This window comes from Camellia sinensis, chromosome 6, assembly GCF_055761805.1.
Source record: "Camellia sinensis isolate YWXY chromosome 6, ASM5576180v1, whole genome shotgun sequence".
Classification (NCBI taxonomy): domain Eukaryota; kingdom Viridiplantae; phylum Streptophyta; class Magnoliopsida; order Ericales; family Theaceae; genus Camellia; species Camellia sinensis.
Window position 1 is genome coordinate 109,889,447 of NC_138966.1, and position 24,485 is coordinate 109,913,931.

At 36.2% G+C, this 24,485-nt stretch overlaps 1 long non-coding RNA gene across 4 annotated transcripts; it reads left to right on the forward strand.

Annotated features, from left to right (window-relative positions):
- The first annotated feature begins 9,635 nt into the window (after positions 1-9,635).
- LOC145792824 (uncharacterized) lies at positions 9,636-24,019 on the forward strand. Of its 4 annotated transcripts, none has more exons than XR_014332757.1 (6): positions 9,636-9,824; positions 10,261-10,309; positions 15,516-15,603; positions 16,076-16,263; positions 16,813-17,346; positions 23,762-24,019. It is a non-coding gene; the product is annotated as an uncharacterized LOC145792824 (long non-coding RNA). The 4 variants fall into 4 exon arrangements; XR_014332758.1 differs by lacking the exon at positions 23,762-24,019 and adding an exon at positions 19,286-19,564; XR_014332759.1 differs by lacking the exon at positions 23,762-24,019 and adding an exon at positions 19,286-19,564 and having other exon boundaries at positions 16,813-17,278.
- The last annotated feature ends 466 nt before the right edge of the window (positions 24,020-24,485 follow it).

The window sequence follows — 24,485 nt, forward strand, 5'->3', positions numbered from 1 at the left end:
ACCAGGTAAGTTGATTTCTCTTTGTCTCTCTGGATCTTGTTCTCTGCCCTAATTTCTCACAAATCGACTCCCTCTCTTGGCAATCTCTACCTCACACGCTTTCACCGCTCTGTGATCACAAATCGACCCATCGCTACTGCCAACCAATCCCACCGGTAAGCCCGCTTTCCTTTGCTTTTGTTGTCCGTCTACATCCTCTCTTGCTTCCTGCCATCGTGCCCTAATCTCTCTCTCTCTCTCTCTCTCTCTTAGCCATCATATTTCATTCTGGGTATATGTTAATTTCAAGATTTTGTAATTCGAGCAGTGTTTTGTGTTGGTACTTCACATTTATGTTTCTTTGATCAATTGCAAATTTAGTTAAACACACTATATTTATGTTGGATGTACACATGAATTATTGGAAAAAAAACCTAGTGAGAACTAAGAATTTGGGTCTCATGTTGTAGTCTATTTAATCAATTTATTGACTTGCACTGCTATAATGTGTGTAATTTCTTATGTATGATTGGTTTTGTATATTATTAGATTATGTTCTATTTTGATTCTATTTGGATTATTTTATTCAATTATGTTTGTTGCCTTGAACCTTGATTCGGTTCCCTTGAATCAAGTGTTGTTGGCTCTATGTTATATTTTGTAGTACCTCAAACTGGTAGTTTGGGATAGTTTGTTAGAGAGTATTTTGACAAATTATTTGTTCACTGAAAGCAACATTTTGTTTTTAAGTTTTCAATTGGTTTTACCTTTAAAGATAATGTTAAAAAATTGACACATGTATGTCATGATGATGGTTTGGCAAAACTTCCTGCCTTCCATGCATTGCAACCTCGCCACACATTGATGATATGGGCAAAATTTGAAGTGATACTGTAAGTGTGAGGTTCTGGACGTAGAATTGCATTTTTTTTTCTTTTCTTTTCTTTTTTTGAACTTGTTGTCAAATTAGAGTTTATTTCAAATTAATTGTTTCGTTGATGGTTGAATCAAAAAGAAGATGAAAAAGACTGATCAAAACCCGCTGCTGCGTATATAAACTGGACAGGCTCGCTCGAGCGAAGACTTGGTCGCTCGAGCGACCAGAAACAAGAAATCCTCGCTCGAGCAAAGAAAAGCTCGCTCGAGCCAAGAATGCAATGCTACAGGTCCATACTGGACGCAATCTCTCGCTCGAGCGACCAAACCCCAGCTCGAGCGAAGAACCAAAAACAACATCTCGCTCGAGCGACCAACTCCTCGCTCGAGCGAAGAACCAAAATTCTGGACAGCAACACTTGGTTTCTAAACCCAACCAACCTGAAACAAACCTGCCCAACACATCCTATAACTCCAAATAAGAAAATATGGGACAACAACAACAATTATATAATGACAGAATCTACGGAACCTAAGTCCGGATACAATAATCAAATGGGAAAAGACCGGGGTCGCTATAACCTCCCCCCCTTAAAAGAATTTCGTCCCCGAAATTAAGCATAAGTTTATAAAAAAACAAGTTTTTCTCAATTCCCAAAGGGATTATATAACAATAATAAACAACTTGACCCAATACTGGTCACTTCATCTCTTTATCAAGAGGCATCTCACAATATATATAAAACAACATATATTTCAGCCTGCATCACTATTATGCATTATTCCTTTCAATGTTAGCAATCCCCATATCATATTCAATCGCATGATATATACAACACATTCAACAATGTACTCAACAGATGCAATGTTACACTAAACTTCTATAATGAAGCAAGTTTCAAGATACACCCATTTACTAAAACATACTCAACGTTTTACAACTTAAGACATATGTAAGGCTCTTAAGTTCAACAATATTACAAAATCTAAATACAAGATTACAAATCGATAAACATGTCCGGGTATTTTTCGCGGACTTCCAACTCACGTTCCCAAGTGGCTTCCTCCACTCCATGATGTTTCCACAAAACTTTGACCAAAGGTATGGTTTTGCCTCGCAAAACTTGATCCCGCCTATCCAAGACCCGAACCGGTCTCTCCTCATACGAGACATCCTCATCAACTACTAAATCAGTCCAATCCAACATATGTGATGGATCCGGCTCATATTTCCGAAGCATACTCACATGAAACACGTCATGTACTCCGGACAACTGCGGTGGTAAAGCTAAACGATAGGCAGCCTCGCCAATCCTCTCAAGGATCTCAAAAGGACCAATGAACCGAGGGGACAACTTCCTGCTCTTCCCAAACCTCATCAAACCCCGTCTAGGTGATATCTTCAGAAAGACATGATCACCCACCTCAAACACCAAAGGTCTCCTCCTATGGTCGGCATAAGATTTCTGACGACTCTGTGCTGTAACAAGCCTCTTACGGATAAGCTCAACTTTCTCCGTCGTTTCCCTCACCAACTCCGGACCCAACAGAGGTGCATCACCCACCTCGGCCCAACAAATAGGAGATCTACACGGTCGGCCATACAAGGCCTCAAATGGTGCCATACCGATACTAGACTGGAAACTGTTGTTGTAGGCAAACTCCACCAACGGCAAGTGCCTCTCCCACGACCCACTAAAGTCTAGAACACAACCCCGCAGCATATCCTCAAGGATCTGAATAGTACGCTCGGACTGCCCGTCAGTCTGAGGATGATAAGCCGTGCTAAAGGTCAACTTAGTGCCTAAGGCACTCTGCAAACTCTGCCACAACCTGGCAGTAAAACGAGGATCTCTATCTGAGACGATCGTCACTGGAACCCCGTGTAACCTCACTATGTCCCGAATGTACAAGTCGGCAAGATGATCGACTGAATCTCTCACGCGCATAGGAATGAAGTGCGCCGACTTAGTCAACCGGTCTACAACCACCCAAATAGCATCACTACTCCGCTGAGTCCTCGGAAGACCCACAACGAAGTCCATAGTGACATGTTCCCACTTCCACTCGGCAATAGGCAAGGGTTGCAACAAACCAGCTGGCCTCTGATGTTCGGCCTTCACTTGCTGACAAGTAAGGCATTTAGACACAAAAGCTGCCACATCTCTCTTCATACCCCGCCACCAAAACTGGCGACCCAAATCCCGATACATCTTAGTGCCTCCCAGATGCACCGCAAGGCGTGAATGATGAAACTCTCGGAGTACCTCCTCTCGGCAAGACTCCGGCACAAACAGATGGTCTCGGTATCTCACACTCAGGTCGGGATACACCGTCAAACCCTTCTCACCCTTCCCACCGGAAATCCTCTCACGGAGGGTTTCTACCTCAAGGTCACCCCTCTGAGCCTCTAACACTCGAGTCACGAGTGAAGGCTGTACAACAACAGAAAACAAGGCCGCAGCCTCAATGGATTCGCCCAGAAGTAAATTAAACTCCCCAAGTGCACCCAACATCTCCCATTCTCGGATGGCTATACTAGCTATGTCACCAACAGGTTTCCTGCTAAGGGCATCGGCCACCACATTGGCCTTTCCCGGATGATAATGCAACTCAAAGTCATAATCCTCTATAAACTCCATCCACCTCCTCTGCCTCAAGTTCAAGTCTTTCTGTGTAAACAAATATTTCAGGCTCTTATGATCCGAGAATACCTCGAATCTCTCACCATAAAGATAATGCCTCCAAATCTTTAAGGCAAAAATCACAACTGCTAACTCTAGATCATGCGTAGGGTAATTCTGCTCGTGAATTTTCAACTGACGTGAGCCATAGGCAACTACTTTCCCTTCTTGCATTAACACACAACCCAGACCCTCTCGTGAGGCGTCACAATAAACTGTATAACCCAACCCTCTCTCTGGAATAATCAATACTGGAGCGGTGGTCAGTCTAACTTTCAACTCCTGGAACGACTTTTCACAAGTCTCACTCCATACAAATTTGACTCCCTTCCGAGTCAACCTAGTCAAAGGCGAAGCTAATCTGGAGAAATCTTTCACAAACCGACGGTAATACCCAGCTAATCCCAGAAAACTGCGGATCTCAAACACACTCTTAGGCTGTGCCCAATCTTGCACTGCCTCAGTCTTGGATGTATCAACAGACACTCCTTCCCCAGAAACTACATGGCCTAAGAACTTGACCTCTTCAAGCCAGAACTCACACTTCCCAAACTTAGCATAAAGCTTATGGGCTGTAAGTAACTCAAGCACCACTCTCAAGTGTTCTTTGTGCTTCTCCTCAGACGGTGAATAGATAAGGATGTCGTCCACAAAGACGACTACAAAACGATCTAAAAATTCCCGGAATATTCGGTTCATCAAATCCATAAAAACTGCCGGTGCATTGGTGAGCCCAAATGGCATCACCAGAAACTCATAGTGGCCATACCGCGTACGGAATGCCGTCTTCGGAATATCCTCCTCCCTGACTCTTAACTGATGATAACCCGATCTCAAGTCTATCTTCGAGAAACAACGGGAACCCTTCAACTGATCGAACAGATCATCTATACGAGGCATAGGGTACTTATTCTTAACCGTAGCCCGATTCAGTTTCCGGTAATCTATGCAAAGTCTCAAAGCACCACCTTTCTTTTTGACAAAGAGGGCCGGTGCTCCCCACGGCGAAACACTAGGACGTATAAAGCCCTTATCTAGCAACTCCTGGAGTTGGATCTTCAACTCAACTAACTCAGCTGGGGCAAAACGATAAGGTGCCATAGAAATCGGCGCCGTGCCGGGCACTAGGTCAATAGAGAATTCAATCTCCCGATGTGGTGGCAAACCAACAAGATCCTCGGGAAAGACGTCCGAGTACTCACAAATCACCCTTGGCAACACAATCTGAGCCTCATCATCCTCACTAATCGAAAGGTTAGCAAGTAGACCACTAAGCTCACTCCGTCCTCGCGGAACATACCCCGGTGGCAACACATTACCAACCCGGTCCCCCAGAAAATGAAAATACTCTCCACTCACAGTACAACAAGTGACCCTCTGGCGGTAGCAATCAATAACTGCCCGGTATGACGATAACCAGTCCATACCCAAAATAACATCGAAACCCCTCATAGGCATAACTACAAAAGAAAATGGGATCCTATGATCATCAACCTCTATATCACAACCCCTAACACCTTGTTTCAAGATCAATTCACCCCCAAGAGGTGACACTACACAAATAGGAGATGCTAACTGTGCTAACTCCAACTCCAAAACAGATGCAAATGCAGCAGACACAAAGGAATGGGATGCACACGTATCAATCAAAACATTAGCAACCGAGTTGCAAAACAAGAAGGTACCTCTCACAACTGATGGTGCCGGCACAAGATCCTGCGCGGTAACAGCATACACGCGCCCAGACGACCTCTGATCAACCTGCTCACCCCTAGGAGCATAAGATTGCTGCACCGATTGGGACGATGAAGCCCCCTGATTGGCCCTCGAGGCCTGACCCGACTGAGCTGGCTGCTGACCCTGAATCGGCCTCAAACCAGATGCACCAGATGTGCCACCCAACTGCGGGCAATACCTCTTCATATGCCCTGGCTGACCACACTGATAACACGAGAGTGGCTGGCCTCTACCCTGGCTCTGGCTCTGAGATCGAGCCGAAGATGATGCTGCTCTCTGCACTCCTCCCCTCTGAGGACAAACTGGAGACTTGTGGCCCAGCTGGCCACACTTGAAGCAGGTAATGTCTCCCTGACTGCCTTTCCCCGAACTAGCACTCGGCACAGGAAAAGTCGATCTAGAAAAGCTACCCTGAGACTGCTGAGGATTAAAACCCTTCTGTCTCCTACCATCACTCTGACCATCCTGACTCCTCTTGGAGCCCTTCTGTCCTTCCTCCTCCTCCTGCATCATGATTTCCATGTGGGCTGCAGCATCAACCATACGCCCATAATCCCGAATCATAGTTCCCCCAACTCTCAGCTTGAGGCCACGCCTCAACTTCTTCTCAAACTCGATACAACGGCGTTCCTCGGACGCCACCAACTCAGGTGCAAACCTGGACAAGCTAGTAAATGCAGCCTCAAACTCGGCCACTGAAGAACTCGACTGCTTAAGCTGATAAAACTGGTCTCTCAGCTTCTCCCTAACTGCTGGAGATAAGAACTTCTCCTGAAATGCATTCACAAAAGCCTCCCATGTACCTCCAACACGAGCCTTAGTGAACTTCCACCACTGACCCGCATCCCCCTTCAACTGGAAAGATGCCAAGGTCACTTTCAACCCCTCGTCTTCGATGCCAAGCATCTCAAACGTCTTCGTTGTCTGTTCGAGCCATTCATCTGCCTTAAGCGGCTCTTTAGGATCACCCACAAATTCATCCGGGTTAGACCGGAAGAACTCCCTCTTCAGAAAGGAAGGTCCTGCATCCGCAACAACAACCTGAGCTTGATTATCAGCTCTGAGAATGCCTACTGACTCCCTAAATGCCCCTGCTATCTCTCGGGCTAGAGCGCCCATAGCCTGCTGGCCTACTGGCTCGGCCACATTGGCCTGGCCAATTCCCTCCTAAACTGCTGGAATCTCCTCTGGCACAGGCACCTCCTGCCTACCCGGCCTACCACGCCTACCGCGTCCTCGTCCTCGTCCTGACATCCTAATAAAGGAAACAAAGACGTTAGCACATTAATAAATGTGCCGAAACTAAACACTCGCGTCCTAATACATGGGACAACAATAATTCATTCCACGTAAGCACATAATCACATAAGCACCTACGAATTTCATTCCTGGATAATGATAGTCCCAATGCGTTGCTATAGTTCCGGTTGGGAGCAGCAGTGATCAAGTGCCTTTCCAACAAGACTACTAGAAACTCAAGGGTCCAATCAACATCCTAGAAACTACATTCCATACCCACATAATCACATAAACATGTTATCACATAAGCATATAACATTACACTAAGTCTCTATCAAACGAGACAAACCCAATGTGATACTAATCACTTCCCACATACCCAAAGTATTCAAACCTGGTACGCTCTGATACCAAGTTGTAACGCCCTCAAAAATAAACCCATTAATTATATGTATCATCAGCATGCAATGTTAGAGAGGAAACATTTTATTATAATATTCATCAGAGTCTTACTAAATAAAAGCATTACATGTAACCTCAAATTAAATGCCCTACAGGCTTACATCTTTCCAAGCCAACACTTGGACAACAAAGTATGAGTTCTAACTCAAATCCAAATAAAGCCTTAGGCTTGAGTGTTTACATGTACTAACAAATAAAAACAAACAACTGAAAATAGTCTTCAAAATCCAAGTCCCTTCCAAGCTAAGTCCTTGGAGGTAGCTTATCACCTGAACCTGAAAATGATGTTCCCATATAGGGTGAGCCACAGCCCAGTAGAAATATACTAAACCAAATATAAGCAATGAATAAAGCAATAGCATTCAATAGATGGTTAACCAAGATAATCAATTACAACATTATCCAGTCTCATGACACTATTGTCAATGACACGTTCCACTTTCCAACATTATCAATATGGCTCAGAACCTGGCCAAACTTACAACAGTGAATCATATATATCATATTCACATTCTTCCAATGTCAACAAACAAATGAGACTCAAGCTCAAATCAAAACACTTCATACTTCCAGTTTGATACACATTTTAGTGTTGTATCAATAAAAACACTTCAATATAAATAAGCACACATAAAAGTGATGCTAATGGAGTCCATCCCCTATCTCTTCCTAAACAAAATCCGGTTTAGAGGTCCATCCCCTATCTTCCCCTAAACCGTGGAGTACATCCCCTATCTCCTCCCACACAAAACAATGTATGTAAACACATAACATATAACACACAATCAATACATATAATGTCTGTATTAATTCAGCAGTCAAAATGAATGACTCAATCAATGTGATTAGTTTCAGTTATCCCTAATCCACATGCAATGTCTACAACAATCACGACTGTCCTCCACCGATAGCCCAAAACAGTTATTTCTAGATTTGGAAATAAATATATCAACAATTCAATAGGCGAGTGATTTAAATTATCCATCTACACCATTTAATCAATGAATTCCTCAATTCCCTTAAATTAATTATACAAATTAATTAATTAATACAACTAGGGTTTTTCCCAAAATTATCAAACTAACCCCAACATATCAATATACCAAAACTTAGAACAAAACCTATAAAATGGAGTAGGAAATCCCTACCTCGAAGAAAACAACCCAAATGGAGAAGACAGAGATGAATACCCAAATACCAATGTGCTCCAAATCGTCAAATGTTCAGATTAAATGAAAGCCCTCGACTCCCTCGATCTTTTTAATAAAGCAACTAGGGTAGAAACACACTCTAAATAGATCAAACCTAAGAGAGAAGGTGAGTAGGGAGAGAGAGAAGTCGGACCTAGGGTTCGGAATAAAAAAGAAGATGAAAAAGACTGATCAAAACCCGCTGCTGCGTATATAAACTGGACAGGCTCGCTCGAGCGAAGACTTGGTCGCTCGAGCGACCAGAAACAAGAAATCCTCGCTCGAGCAAAGAAAAGCTCGCTCGAGCCAAGAATGCAATGCTACAGGTCCATACTGGACGCAATCTCTCGCTCGAGCGACCAAACCCCAGCTCGAGCGAAGAACCAAAAACAACATCTCGCTCGAGCGACCAACTCCTCGCTCGAGCGAAGAACCAAAGTTCTGGACAGCAACACTTGGTTTCTAAACCCAACCAACCTGAAACAAACCTGCCCAACACATCCTATAGCTCCAAATAAGAAAATATGGGACAACAACAACAATTATATAATGACAGAATCTACGGAACCTAAGTCCGGATACAATAATCAAATGGGAAAAGACCGGGGTCGCTATAGTCATGATCATAGATCATTTCCTAGCATTTTGACATGAATACAAGTAGATTAAAAACTCTCTGATGTCCGGCCGATGGATCGGAATATATATTTTTTTTGGGGGGGTGCAATTAGCACTGCTATTTGAAAAAAAAATAAGAATTTGTTTTTGATTTTTTTTTTAACAAAAAATAATATATATATTTTATATTTTAAATAAAAAATATTTTTGGAATTTTTCAAAATTTTGTAAATAAAAAAATTATTTTAACAATAATTATTATTTTTGCATTGTATTTTAAAAAGAATTTCGTTATGAGTTTTGAATAAAATTTTGAATTGTGTGTTTAATTATGAGTTATAAGTTTTTGAATCAAACAACTTTTATAATTTAAAAATTCATTTCAAAAATTTAAAACTCAATTCAAATATTTTTTCAAAACTCAACCAAATAAATTTTCTCTTTTCAAATCATAATTCAAAAATTCACAAACTTAAAATACAACTCCACATTTAAATCATAATTCTAAAACTCTACCAAACACTTCTTGTTACACCAGTTAGTGGTGTGCTTATACATTTGTGATTGATGAATATAATATACAAAAATAAACGAATAATTTATATTAAAAACAAATTAAAAATTTAGAATTTTAATTAACAAAATAAAAAATTAATAATTTATTTTATTATAATACTCAAATCATGAATTTTTTTAATTGTTACTAGAAGAAAATTATCAATTTTATCATAATTTTCCCCCAAATAATTGTAAAACATTTGGAACAAACACCCGAAATTTTGTCCAAATCAAAATTCCCTCCTAATTTTTTGTTTTTTTTGGGACAAATCCTAGACCTTTTCTTCAGCACTAACATTTTGAGAAATTACGCTCTCTCTCTCTCTCCCCCTATTCTGTTTTCTCTTCCCTATTCTGTTTTATCTCGGAGCCCTGATTTTAACCCTCTAGGTGTCACTCTCTCTCAAGAGATCCTACACTTCCTGCCACCGTCATCTCCAACTTAAACAACCTAGATGTATTCGAGCTCGGTTACAAACTGGTATGTATGTAGTTCATAATCGCCCAAAGCCCTTACTTTTACTGTTATTATCTGCGATTTGTCTGTGCTGAGAGGAAATTTTCAAATTTAGGGTTTTCAAGCAGAGGACATGAATTTTTTTGTATGATTAAGTAAAAAAATCGAAAACCCATCTCCATACAGTCCCATTTCCTTCGAAGAAAGACTTGATATTTTTTTTTAAGGTGTAATTTATGAGATTATGTGATTTTGAAGACCATTTAAGCCTTGATTGTTTGTGTTATTTAATGTTTTGTGGTTGAATGAGTTACAATAAAGAATTGCAAAAAAAATGAAGTGTTAAATCTGAGATTCATGCTGGAGTAATGATAGAGAATTGCTTTAAAATACATTTATTTTCAGAATAGAATCATTTATTGTGGTATCTTAATCCAATTGTTAATTGGTGGGTTTGCAGAGATACATGCAGCAATACAATGAGGTGGAGCTTTCAGCTATTTGAATGGGTATCTCTTACTTTCATAGTTCAATAACATTAAAATACTTGTCAATTTCTGTTTTTTTTTTTTTTTTTTTTAGGTAGAGTTTAATTTATGTTAGATAACTCAATATTTATGTTAGTATGTACCAAGCATAGCTTCATTTCTTTTATGATGCACAATAGCAATCCATATTCTTTTTATCACATTGGTTATAAGTACCCATCATAGCTTCACTTCTTTTTGTTAATAAATAGACAATTTTTTTGGTTAACTTGCTTGATTATACTTTTGCCACTCCATGTTTATAGAGAGAATTGGTGCCCTTGATTAAAAAATTACAATAGAGCCATCAAATGGGGTCACTCCTTACTATAGTTATTGAAGGAGGTCACCTATACAGCTAGCTACCCCTTAGTTGAAAACTGCACAATTTCATGCCCTTCTGTTTTAACAGCTGTAGTAATCAGTGACTTTAAACTGCTGGAACTTGTGTTCAGAAACAAATGGTTTCTCTGAGTGCTGAAGTTGATGCATAATTGATGGAATTGAAGTAAAAACATAGGAAACCCTATTCAAATAGCTGAAATGTTGATGAATTGATTTGTGGACATTAACATGAATGAATCGATTTACAGAAACTATGGAGTACAAACTAATGGTTTGAAATGTTGATGTGGTCTGAATTCAGTATATAGAAGTCACGCCAGAGTTGAATTATCAATAAATTAAGCTATATATTTGATTTGGTTTTATCCTTTTGACTAGATTGGTTTGAGTCAGGATCCATTACAAGTTTTGTGCTGGATATGAATTTGTCATCGATGTGCAATGAAAGTTGTGCATTACCTTCATTGCACGATTAACGTGAACCGTGAGCTTAACGAGGTCCACAAGAACTTGAGTGATTTTTTTGATCTATATTATCTAAAAATCTAAAACCTTAGATTGATTTTTTTTGGAGTATTATTGTGTCCATCGATGGTGTTGGTAGTTTTATTTGCTTTGTAGAACCTCGCATTGAGGAAGAAGATGAGATCTCTTTTTTGTTTTTGTTAGCTAGTTTTGTGTTTTGCTTTTTTTTTTTTTTTTTTTTTTGGTTTGGTTTTATTTGGGTTGAAAGCTTTAGTTTGTTTGGTAGTTGAGATAATGTGAAGGTGTAGAAATTAAAATTGTGGTTGTGCTTTAGTTTGTTTGGTAATTGAGACCATGTGTAAAATTTAAAATTATTGAATTGGTGGATGTGTGATCCTTTAATTTGGTTTTAGTTTTTGGAATTTTTTTTCTCTCTTGTTTTTATTTTTATTTATTTTTTCATTGATGCTTGTGGCTCACAATAGTAACTTTGGTTATTTGCTCTTAAGGAACCACAAAACTCACCGAGTCATTCAATGTCTCTCAACTACCAAAGCTTAAATTATGTTTTAAAAGTTGTAGTAAGCAGTGACTTTAAATTGTCGGAACTTATGTTTAGAAACAAATGTTTCTTTGAGTGTTGAAGTTCATGTATAGTTGACAGAATTAAAATTTTATTATATTTGAGTAAAAATATGATTGTTTGAAATTTGGTGAAGGATTTTGTTCAACCTTGATTTGGTTTAATTTTGTCTCTCCCCTGATTGGAGCTCACTTTTAGCTCTTTAATCATTAAATTTAAATATGATAAAAGAAGTGAAGCATGGGAGATACTCTTAGGTAAAAGTGATTTGAAGGGTAATCCTTTTCATATCTAGTCTGAATTTCTGAGAGTGGTATGTAACTGAATTTCATAGCTGGCTTTTTGTTGGTTGAGTGGAAGTGCCACAAACTGAGTAGGTGAATATCTTCCTTTTGCAATATTAATATCAATGTTTGCCTATGTAATATATATATATATATATATTATATATATATATTATTTTATAAATTTGACTATTGCACGTGTTATAAAATGCTAAAATGTTATAAAGAGAGGCCTACGACAACGTGGAATTGTGGAAGAACCACAAGTTAAAAGGAGAGAGAACTCATTTGATCTCTTTTTTATCTTTTATTTCTAGGTGTCCATTAAATTATTGATTTTTTCCCAGAATTTGAATCAAACCTCCAAAATTTTGCCCTAAAAATAAATTCCCTTGTAATCTTTAACAAAACCCTAGATTCTCTCAACTCTCTTTGTCTCTATTCTCTCTGTGTAGAACCCTTTCTCACGGTTTCCTCTCACCTCATCCCATCCATCCATTCCCTCTCAGTTGACAGAGGGATTCCTATGGTGGTATGGCAGTTTGATAATTGTTTGTTGGTGTTTGTGCAGCAATTTTCTTCATCCGGTTCCACCTATAATTGGAAGTTGCCACCACCGTTCGATCAACAACTACCATTTCGCCACCGCCACCTTTCGATTTATCTTTGTCTCTCTCTATCTCCCTCCCCTTTCCCAGATTTCTAAAGCTTAGCTATATTTACATTTTCTGCAGTAGCTACCATCTCTAGTTGATGGATAAATGTGGTCAGGTAGATCATACCCTGTTTACTATTTTCCTAAGGTATATTACTTTCTGTTTTGGTATTGTTGGTTAATGTGTTATTGTTTTGATTATCTAAATATATCTCTCTCTCTCTCTCTCTCTCTATATATATATATATTTGTGTCAGCACTCTAATTTATATGATATTTTATTTGTATTGTTATTCAGCAAAACACATTTCGTTTTTGGTTTTGAAGTGTAATGTCTTTGTTTTCATCCCCTGCATGTGAGAAGAATGACTTAATTTGGCGCGTATGACAACATGCTAATTCAAGTGTGATTTTGATTCATAAATCTCAATAATATTGAAATGTGTAGTTTGGATATGATGTCCTTTGTATTATTGAGAATGTAATTAATCTGTTGATGAATATTGAAATTGTTGTTGAATTTTGAAATCTGATATTTAAATATTTGAAATGTATATGAATTCCAGATATGAACTTTTGTCATGTACTTGGTATATTGTGGGATGAATGGTGTCGCCAAACTCATGTGAGCACATTAGAGCTCTGTAACTCATATTATCATATAAGTCAACCATTACTTACATTGGTGCTATTTATGTAAAAGCTAACCATTGAATTCGCATAGGCCAATGTGGTGGGTCCAACATGCTTCTTATTGTTTTTAATTATCTAAAATTGATTCTGTTTTTGTATCTAATTTTGGTTACTAATTTAGTTATCTTATGATTTGTGAATAACAATGTCATGATACATAGAAGGGGGTAGTTGGTCAATGACATGAGATGGTTGTTGGTTTTGATTGGGGTGATATTATGTTGGGAGTGCCTGGTGGGTGGGTGGTTTTGGTTTTTATTGTGTACATCTTTGGGCTTCTCCAGCTAATTTGAGTTTGGTTTATTTTCTTTGGGATTAGTGTACAATACTATGTGTTTGTTTTTTACCCCACCGTTTTAAAGCATATAGATAGGAGTTTGTGTTATCACAAATTAATAGTGGCAAGAAACGAAAGCATTCTATGTTGGGAAATTATTCTTGGATTTTGTGTTCATTTATCACAAATTAAGCTATGATTTTATTTATTTATTTTACTTTTGTAGTTATATGATTAATTTAATGAAAATGTTGTTGGAACTCCCTTTATTATAAGTTTTTATTAGCATAACATAAATAAAAGAAATTATTAGCTCAAGTCTGCTAATTATTCGAAGACCAGATGATGATTAAAGTACTCTCCCATAAAACTAACCATTGCACTCTAGTATCTTTTTAACAAAAATATATTTGATTCATTTAAAAATTTTAAAATATGATAATTTTGGAGGTGAAGGTGGATGTGGTAGTAGGGTGGTAGCAATGGCGGTGGTGGTGTAGGGAGTGACAGTGGTGGTGATAGAGTAATGATACTAGTGGAGTTGAAATGGTGGTAAGGAGTGGCGACGATGATGACGGTGGTTATGGTGGTTGTGAAATTGGTGGTCTTAGTGTAAGAGGCGGTACCTGTTGTCCAATCCATTTGAATCCAACTGTAATTGAGTTTCTAGGATAAAACTCAGCCCAAGCCCAAGGATGAACTTGTGGAAAGATCTAGTTTATGGGACCCTTTTTGCACATTTTGAGTTGTATGTGTGAAAGGTGCTTTTTTTGGTTGATGCAGGTTCTTCACCTCACATCTTTGTAAGGGTGATTAGAACTTGGTTGGGTATGACTTATGGGATAGTATTTATCTTTTTCTGGGCCAACTATAAATTGACAAAATTAAAAATACAAAGTTTATTGTGTTAAATGGCTCAAAACTTGGTTTTTTTTTTTTAAGTAATTGTCCCCCCCCGCGGCCCCCCCCCCACCCAAAAAAAAATGATGAGTTAAGGAGTATTAATGGTTTTTATTTGAGAAGAGTTTTCCATGATTTTTTATGCTAATTTCCTTTGTCTATTTCCTCGTGTGATTTATGTGTGGCTATCATTTATATAACTCGGCATAAACATTGAACTTCAAATTATTTTTTAAATGTGTAATTTTTATTTATTTATTTATTTATTTTTATATATAAAATTTGTCTTATTCACCTAACTTTAATTAACTTTGATTGAACTTCAAAGTTGAGCATATAGGTACCACAAATCTAGACAGGAAAGAGATGGATCTTGATATGTAGTTTTTGTTTTGTGCTTTGTATATAGACATATTTTTTATGCATTACATGGTTATGTTATATTTTGCTTTGTCTCTTCAAGTAAATAGTTTGCTTTATATTTTATGTTTTATATAAATTTATGCTTTTTAGTTACCAAAATGGCCAAAGGGGAGAAACAATGGATCAAACCAGGTTTTCTAGTGAAACAGAAGCTAAAAGAGTACGAAAAGGAAATAAATAAGAGAATCAAGAAGAATAATAAGAAAATGAATGCTCTACAAGTGTATTCTTTGATGGGTTCTACTCAGCCCAATTGTGTCAATGAGAAGGGAAAGAACATTAGGGTTGAGGTAGATGACAATGACTACATACCGTCAAATCATCATGATACTGATGATGAGTCCTTTGAAAGTGTTGAGGATGAGGTACTATATGCATGACATAGGTTATGTATGATATCTAATTTTTGTTATTATGTCTCGGAACTATATATTCATTATTTTTTGTTATTATGTCTTGCAATTGTTATTTTTTCATATCCAAGATTAGAATTCTTCGTAACCAATGAAGATGTTTAATACAACATAATTCTTTTCCCCTTTTGTTATTGTTTCATTGCGTAGTTGCACGAAGCGGGAGCAGGGGCGGGAACGGGAGCGGGGAATCGTGAGCCAATAGAAGTTTCTTACGTTAGGAGCGTCTCGGGGAGCGGTAATATATATATATATTTTAATGCACATTAGAAGTTTTTTTATAAATATTTTTATTTTAATATACATTAATTATTTTATTTATTTATTATATTTTTTAAATAATATATTATCGTTAATTTATTTTTTTTATTTTTAATTGATATATATTATAAATAAAAAAATATAATAAATAAGGAATAATAAATTATGTTAAAATAAATAAAAAGAAAAATTAGATATTTTATTTTATAATTTTTTTTTATTATATATGGTTTAATTAGATTTCTTTTAAATAATTGGATGATTTATTTTATTTATTATATGTTAAAAAGTTAAGAAATAATAATTTACAAAAATTATTATTATATATGATATTTTAAGGAATAATAATTAAATATTTTTTTATTACATATATAATATATGATAAATTATATTTATTATATATATTATATATGATAAATTATATATATTATATATTATATATGATCTAGACGAAGAGAGAGAGATTGAAGAGAACAACGAACAGAGACGAAGAGGGAGAGAAGCAAAGACGAAGAGAGAGAGAGAGAGAAGCACAGAGAGAGTGACGAAGACGAAGACGATCGAGAGAGTGACGAAGACGATCGCGAGAGTGACGAAGATGATCGAAGCCCTTTCTCCTCTCATGTCGACGTCGAAGGTTAGGGTTTCTCTCTCTCTCTCTCCTTTACGATCCCATCTTGGACTGAATCACGTTTCTCTCTCCACAGAAATGCGATTCTTACACGTTTCTTTCTAGGAATCGCGGAATCGCGATTCTTACTCAGAATCGCCACCTAGTTGCGCGATTCCTGCAACTAAGTTTCATTGTATTTTCATATGTACCATGATGTGGAATCTAGGGTTTTTTATTTGGTTCTAAAAATCTATATTATGTGTATATGATCTGATAAGAATTTAAAGCCCATGCTATTTCCCTATTTCTATTTCACGATCATTGGGGTTTGATATAATGAAAAGGTTGGAAAAATTTTGGCAATTAGTGATTATACTTGTCACTGCAAGGGCCTTTACCAATTAAAGAGTTAAAATGAAAAATTTTGGCTAAATTTGTACATTTTGTTGAAAGATAGTAATCAAGTTAAAGTTGTGTAAATATGCTTTGTTATGTGCCCATTTGAAATTTTTGTCAATTAGGTTTTTGCTTCATGGGCATGTGATAATTATCAGTTTTGCCTCTAATTTGCAGGTACAATTCATTAGCTTTTGGAAAACTTGGTATGCTATTATCTATTGTTCGATTTGGCTTTGTGGCAAGTTTAGGGCAAGAAAAGCCTGTATATTTTTAAGGTTCTAGAAGAAGGTATAAGAAAGGTTGTAAGTGTGTAGGGATTGAATAGGACAACATATTGTTTGGCTTTGACTTTCTTAAGATAGTTCTCTAGCAATTATTACATGTTGAGCTGTTTACACTTTTCTATAAACATTCAATTGAGTATATTTTAAGACATTCAGGGAAGCTCATGATGTGTAAATTTCTTTTCTGAAGTTGAGATGGTTATTTGAAGTCAAGGTTTTGAACTACGTTCATGTTTTTCAAATCTTTGTAGTTAATGTATGTGTGGTGTCTCCACGGAAGATTCAAGTATCTACCGGGCCAAGTTAGAGCTTTTGGGATGCTTGCTGGAGGCATTGGCATTACTCCAATGTTCCAGGTACCTAACTTGATGAAAGATGAATAGCTTTCCCCAAACGAGGACTCTTTGTGTTGAACAAAAAAGATGTAGGTTATCTTTTAACCCTCAAAAGCAAGTTTTATTCTTTTGATTTTTTTTATTGCAATCCCACTACTTGTCATGAAAACATATATTTCTATTACATGTTTAAATTAATTTGTTAATTTTATGTTATTTTTCATATAAAAAAATTTGTTAGGTGCTTGCAGTTGATATTTTTGTTGTAACAAATGCATATTTATAATAAGGGTAAATTACACTAACACCCCTTGAGGTTTTTGTTTAATACAGATCCCCTCCTCATGTTTGAAAAATTATACATACCACATTGTCAGATTAAAATGGCATATTTGTCCCTTAGCCTTTATACATATAAAATAATAGAACAATGCTGATATTTTGTTCATGTCATTTCAAGATAAATAACAATTATCTTCTTTGGTTTAATCCACACAAAAAATTAATTTTTTTTATTTTGTGTGTTTTTTTTTTATTTTTTTTATTTATTTTTTTTAGCTGATTTTTTTTTAATATTTTAACATTTTTTTAAATTTTTTTTAGATACACCTATTCTAGATATACTTAAGAAGTATAATGTATTGTGATTTTTTTTTTAAATTCACCAAATACAAAAAAAATATATAAAAATTCAGTAATACTGTAATATATGTGTATGACGGTGTTTCGTAATACTGCAATAAATGTGGGTGAATAAATGAGAAAGAAAAATGATGGTGGAAATAAAAATGAAAAATTCTATTCATATATAAAAATTTATACAAAAAATATCATAAAAATGTTGTGATAGTGATGTCGTAAATATAAATCATGTTTACTGATGTTTTGTTCTAAAGTGAAAGGTTACCATTAAGCTATGTCATTGTGTTTCAAAATTTTATATAAATTTTATGTTTGTATATCATCACTCAATAACAATATGTTCAAATAGAATTTAATGATGGAAAGTTGTAGAATGTAGTCATCATGATAGGGAAAAGGAACGGTAGGGAAAAGGGCAAAATGGTCATTAAAAAAATTTTAGAGCATGATATCGGCAATTCATGGGGCAATTTGTAATGAGATTACAAATTTCAGGGAGGGGAATGCAATTTTTCAAACGTGAAGAGGAGATCTGTATTAAATAGAAATCCCAAGGGGTGTCAGTGTAATTTACCCTTATAATAATTAATTTTGTGGAACAAATGTCATTGAATACTATTTGTGACAGTAACTAGATGGTCACTAAAACATAGTAAGCATTTTTTTAATTTTTTTTTGCGATGGCAAAACGGCAGACGGAATAAGTTTGCCGTTGCAAAAAGTATTTTCCACCCCCATGTTTGCGTCCCCCATTTGCCGCTGCAAAAAACTTTTTGCGATTGTATTTCTATTTTTTGTGACGGCTTGTAGCGGTCGCAAAAAGTATCAACTTGTTTGGTTCCAGTTTTCAGAAAACAGTTTTAAGAAAATTCTACTCTTTTATTTTTCGTATTTAAATGTTTTCAATGAAATTTTTTAATATTTTAAGCATTTTTTTTTATTTTTAGACACATCTAACATAAATACACTAAAAATTATAATATTTGTAAATTTAGAAAAAAAATACACTAAATACCAAAAAATACAAAAAAAAAATGCGAAAATTTAGTACATTTTCGTATTTTTGTGTATTTATTAATTTTTTAAAATATTTTTTCACAAATATTTTACTATTTTAGATACATATAAGTAAGGTGCATCTAAAAAAATAAAAAATATATTTAAAATTTTAAAAATATTCACTAAAAACAAAAAAATACGAAAAATAAAAGACTCAGTTTTTAGAAAACTGAATTCAGAAAACTGAAACCAAACACATTGATTTTTTTTTTTTTAGTAGTGAGAAGTGTGGCCTGTCTGAAATTGAATTGATAAAAATAATAACTTAATTTATTTTCAAAGAGCAATTGATTATCCCAGTTAAGATTCTAATATCATTTTGTACAGTTGGTTATATGCATCCTTGATTTGGATATGGCTTTTTGGAGGTAGATGGTTAAACAGTTTTTGGAGGAAGAGGCTTATCAATGTACATGTTGGCTTTTGTGAAATATTTTTGATATTGATAGAGGTTGTATTTGTAGTAGGGATCTTTGTATTTAGTTTGAAAAATTATGAATATTGAACTATAGAGATTTAAACAAGATGGACTTTATTGGTTTTGTCTATGAAGCATGGACACGGACATGTGTAAACGTAAATTTTTAAAAAATGAGGGACACGACATGTTGGGGACACGCTCAATAGCTATAATTTTATTTATTTATTATATGTAAAATTAAAAAAGATATATTATTTTTATTTATATTATTTATTTTTTTTAATATCAAATATCATTCATAAATTAATTTTTTTTACAAATAAAAATAATTAATTTTTAACAAAAAATAATATTAAAAAAATAAAAAAAAAGTAAAAGAGGTAATAAAAAAGATTTTTTTGTTACCAAAAATAAAATAGGTAAAAACAAAGAAAAAGAAAACAATAAAGAAGAGGGGAGAGAGAGAGAGACGACAGTCTTTATTTGGGTGGATATGAGAGAGATAGACAGTCAAAACACAAAGAAAATGAGAGAGAGTCGAACAAAGAAGCAAGAGGAGAATCGAATAGAGAAAGAGGGAGAGACGAACACAGCGAGAGAGAGAGAGAGATAGAGAGAGAGAGAGAGACAAAAGAAACGAAGAAGATGAAGGTGTTCTGTTTTGGGACATCTTTGAAAAGGGTTTCAAAAATCTTGGACGAACTAGAACCAGAGTTAGAATTGCCATTGTTTGGTGGATCTTTGGGCTTCTTTGCAATTACATTCGATTCGATCCATTAGTTGAGCCGTAGAGGAAGTGACTGTGAAGAGAGAATTCAAATTTGAGGGTTGGGATCACACTGAGCACCGAACAGAGGGAGAGAGGGAGTCAAACACACAGATTGGAATAACAAACCTTGATCTAGGGCTTCAATAGGTTCTTCACCCTTTCGCTTTCTCTATCTCTGTCTCTATCTTCAATGATTAGAGTTTCTCTCTCTATCTCCAATGGGGTAGGGTTTATGTCTCCAATGTGTCTATAACATGATCGAGAGTGTCTAGCTGCAAAAAAGAAAAAGAAAAGTGGGGGGACAAGTTAGGTAGAGTGTTTGACACGTGTCCAACGCATGTCCATGTTCGACACGTGTCGGACACCCATACGTTGCCTTCGGAGAGGTGTCTGTGCTTCATAGGGTTTTGTGTCTTTGTTCAACTTCATTTGCCTCTTGAAAAATTTCATGCTTTTGAATTTTTTTTAATTATTTTGTTGAGATGACTTTTTTTTTTGGGGGGGGGGTTATGTATGGTGCTTTAATGGTAGTTCCTCTCACTTGCAGTTTTCACGTTTTGAAGGACTCATGTGGAGCTTTTGTTCTTTCCCACTTGTTCTTTCATATTGGCCGACTCTTTTCACATGATAAAAATTGTGTAGATTTTTCCTTTCGTTATGAATACTTTGTTGTGGTCAGTCAGCATGTTGATAAGCACTGACTGTGGTATAAGATCCAGTTTCTAGGACAATCTGTATCTAGGACAGCTCAAAGCTTATTGTAAAAACTGTGATGGTCTCAATATCATCCTAATAGCTCACAATCCCATGTTCAAATATTTCAAGATTAAGATAAAAATTGAAAGTCTTCTCAACATATGCATCTTTCTAGCCCATGCCAATCATCATATACCAATGTGATGGAGTCTACCGAAATGTTGGGGAACATAGCTCTCCGAGGTTGTTTAAGAGGTGACCTACCTACAACAAAGAAATAGCTCATGTTCTTCCAATTTAAAATAAAATAAAGGAGAAATAAACTTCATTTTCTTCCATTTTTTTTCCTACCCACTTACCAAAAACCTTTTTTTTTTTTCTTCATATTTTTAAATCTAGTATTTAAACAAATCTCATGATCTAATACTTACCTAGAGTACTTGAACTCAAATTCCAACATATTCTAATCTAAATAAAAATTCTAGCATGTTAAAAATGATTATAGCACCTAATCACAATCTCTAAGAGTCCACTTAGACACGATGTTTCATCAAGAGTGAGGTGGTTGCAACATGTAACAAATCATATTTCCAACTTTTAAACATGATTTTGAGTTTTTAAAGTTCAATTTTAGAAATGAAACACTTTGTTTCAGCCAAGATAAAGCAGCAACTCAAAACAGCAACAAAGCAATCAGGCCAAGATACACCAGCAACTCAAAACAGAGTAGCCACTTGATTAATAAACAAATCAAGTAAAGTATCATCAACCAAGTTAAAGCAGCAGCATCCATGAGGCATAAAATCAAATCACAGACAAGCTCTAATACTAACAAAATCAAATATAAAATCAACCACTGAGAATTCTTTGAACTCCTTAGTTTTTGCCCAAGATGTTACGTTGGACATAACTCTATCCAGAACGATTTCCCAATCCGGATTCTTCTTGTTAAATACCAAATTATTCCACACGATAATATTGAAGAAGATTTTTTACGATTCAAAGGAAAGCTCGGCAGAAATTCAGTTACATATCACACAATAAGAAATTCAAGCTAGATAATAAAAAGATTAGCCTTCAAATCACTTTAACAAGTTAAATTCTATTTATAGCGATCCCGGTTTCCCTTCCTTTGATCGTTGTGTTCGGACTTAGGTTCCATGGAGTTAGTTGTTGTATATATCTTGTTTACATCCTTTACTCCTTGTATTCGAGTCTTGGGTTGTGTTGGGCAGGTTTGAAACAGGTTGGTTGAACTTAGAAACCAAGAGTAGTTGCCCAGATTTTGGCCTTCATGCTCGAGCGGGGCTTTTGACGCTCGAGCGGGCCCTTCGTTGTTGTTTGTCCCCTCGAGCGGGAGTTTCGGCGCTCGAGCGTATTTCTCTATCTTCCAGTATCTTCTCTGCAATGTTGTACGCTCGAGCGGGGGTTTGGACGCTCGAGCGGGGTGTTGTGTGTGACGCTCGAGCGGGAGAGTTGACGCTCGAGCGGAGACCTGGTTCAGTAAAAAGTTCTGGAAGTGTGTATCCGTCGCTCGAGCGGGATTGTTGACGCTCGAGCGGGAGTCTGTGAGTGACGCTCGAGCGAGGGTTTCCACGCTCGAGCGGGGCGACTTTTATTTAAATCCGAGATCCGACTTTTGGATCACTTTTTCAACTCCTTTTCTCTCTCTTACTTTTCCAAACCTCCATTAGAGAGCTTCTCTCACTAGAACCTCTACTTCTCTCTAAGTATTGATCTAGCTAGGGTGTTTTCCTCACCTTTGGTCTTTATAAAAGTTGGGTTGATCGTCGAGGGCTTTCCTTTGATCCGAAAATTTCGAGTTTTGGAGCACGTTGAGTTTCGTCATCTTCTTCCCTTGAGCTCCGAATTTGAGGTAGGGATTCCTACTCACTCTTATGGTCTTTAACATAGATTTTTGATTGTTTTGATAAAGTGTTGAAGTTGGGAAATTTTGGGACTTAGGGTTTCAAAATGTTTAAAGATGGTTTTATTATTTTGATTCTAAAATGAGTATTTTGGGTTTCAAAATAGTGGTATGGTTGTTGGTTGATGAAATATGGACCATTGGGTTATTATTGAAAAAAATGGGGGAGAATGTCCCAATTTGTATATAAATTAATTGGTACAATTAATTTGGGAAAGTTATGGATTTATGAAATTGAGTTGTAAATAATGGAATTGGTTTATTATGTGATGAAATGGTGGAGTTGGATTTGTTAATCGCTCACTCTTGAAAACATTGATACTTTATCTGTTGAAGCTTTTATTATCTGTTTAGAAATAATTGCTTGGGCTACCGGTGGAGGGTAGTTTTGATTGTTGTAGACAATGTATGATGATTAGGCAAACTAAAACTAATCAATTGGTTATGTCATAGAGTATGACGGTTGATAGAATACATTAACGTTATGTATTGATTGATTGTGTATATGACCTATGTGTATATACGTTGTGTGTGTGGGGGAGGAGATAGGGGATGTACTCCACGGTTTAGGGGAAGATAGGGGATGGACTCCACTGATACAGCTCATATGCTTGTCAGATAATGTGTTGATACAGCTCATATGCTTATCTATGGAAGTGTTGATATAGCTAATATGCTTATTTGTTGAAATGTGGATACAGTTTGTATGCTTATCTGTTGAGATGTTGATACAACTAATATGTTTATCTATTGTAAAATGGGAAATGTTTAATATGAGTCACTGTCTCATACAAGTGGGTGGCCAGGTTCTGAGCCGTTGGTGTAAATTGTGAAATTGTTATGACATGAAATATGAAATGGAAATGGATTATGAACTGATGGGTGGAAATTGAACATTTATCAATTGCTAATGTCTTAGTTATTGCTCATACTGTGTTTAGCATATCTCTACTGGGCGTTGGCTCACCCGATACGGGACATTATTTTCAGGTACAGGTAGCATGCCACCTCCAAGGACATAGCTTGGATGATGATGAGAGTTGAAGACTCTTTTGATTGTTTTATTTGTACTACATGTATATCAAGCCAAGGGCTTATTTTGTATAGATTTAGTACTCTTCTTTTGTGTAACCAAGTGTTAACTTGGAAAGCTGTAAGCCTATAGGGCATTTGCTTTTGTTGTTAACATGTAATACGAGTGTAAGAACTACTCTGATGAATAGAAGTGGTTAATTTCTTTTGTATCAATGCATGTCTAAAGTGATGGATTTATGTATTATTTTGGGGGCGTTACACTATTAATATCAATACATAATTTTCTTGTGTTACAACATATGTAAAATTCTCAATTAACTAATAATAAATTTCAAAGCAATCAAACACTAATAATTAATTACATATATGTTACGCCCAAAGGGGGTGGGTTCAGTGGATAGCGCTCGGCGCGAAAATGCTTTCAACCCATGTTCAAGTCCCCATTGCCTCTCAGTGTGGTGCCCTTGCGTTCCCCTGGTTTGGCTTGTTGGATCAACAGTTGGGGGAGCCTTGTCGGGGGCTGGGGTCTACCTAAGCCTGTGCCACCCCTTTTTTTTTATACCAAAAAAACTAAAAAAAATAAAATTACATATATGTTACGCCAAACAAGAGTCAAAGATCATAGAGAGCAATGGACAAGAAATCATAGAGAGAAAAACGACAATGTCAATGTAAGTAA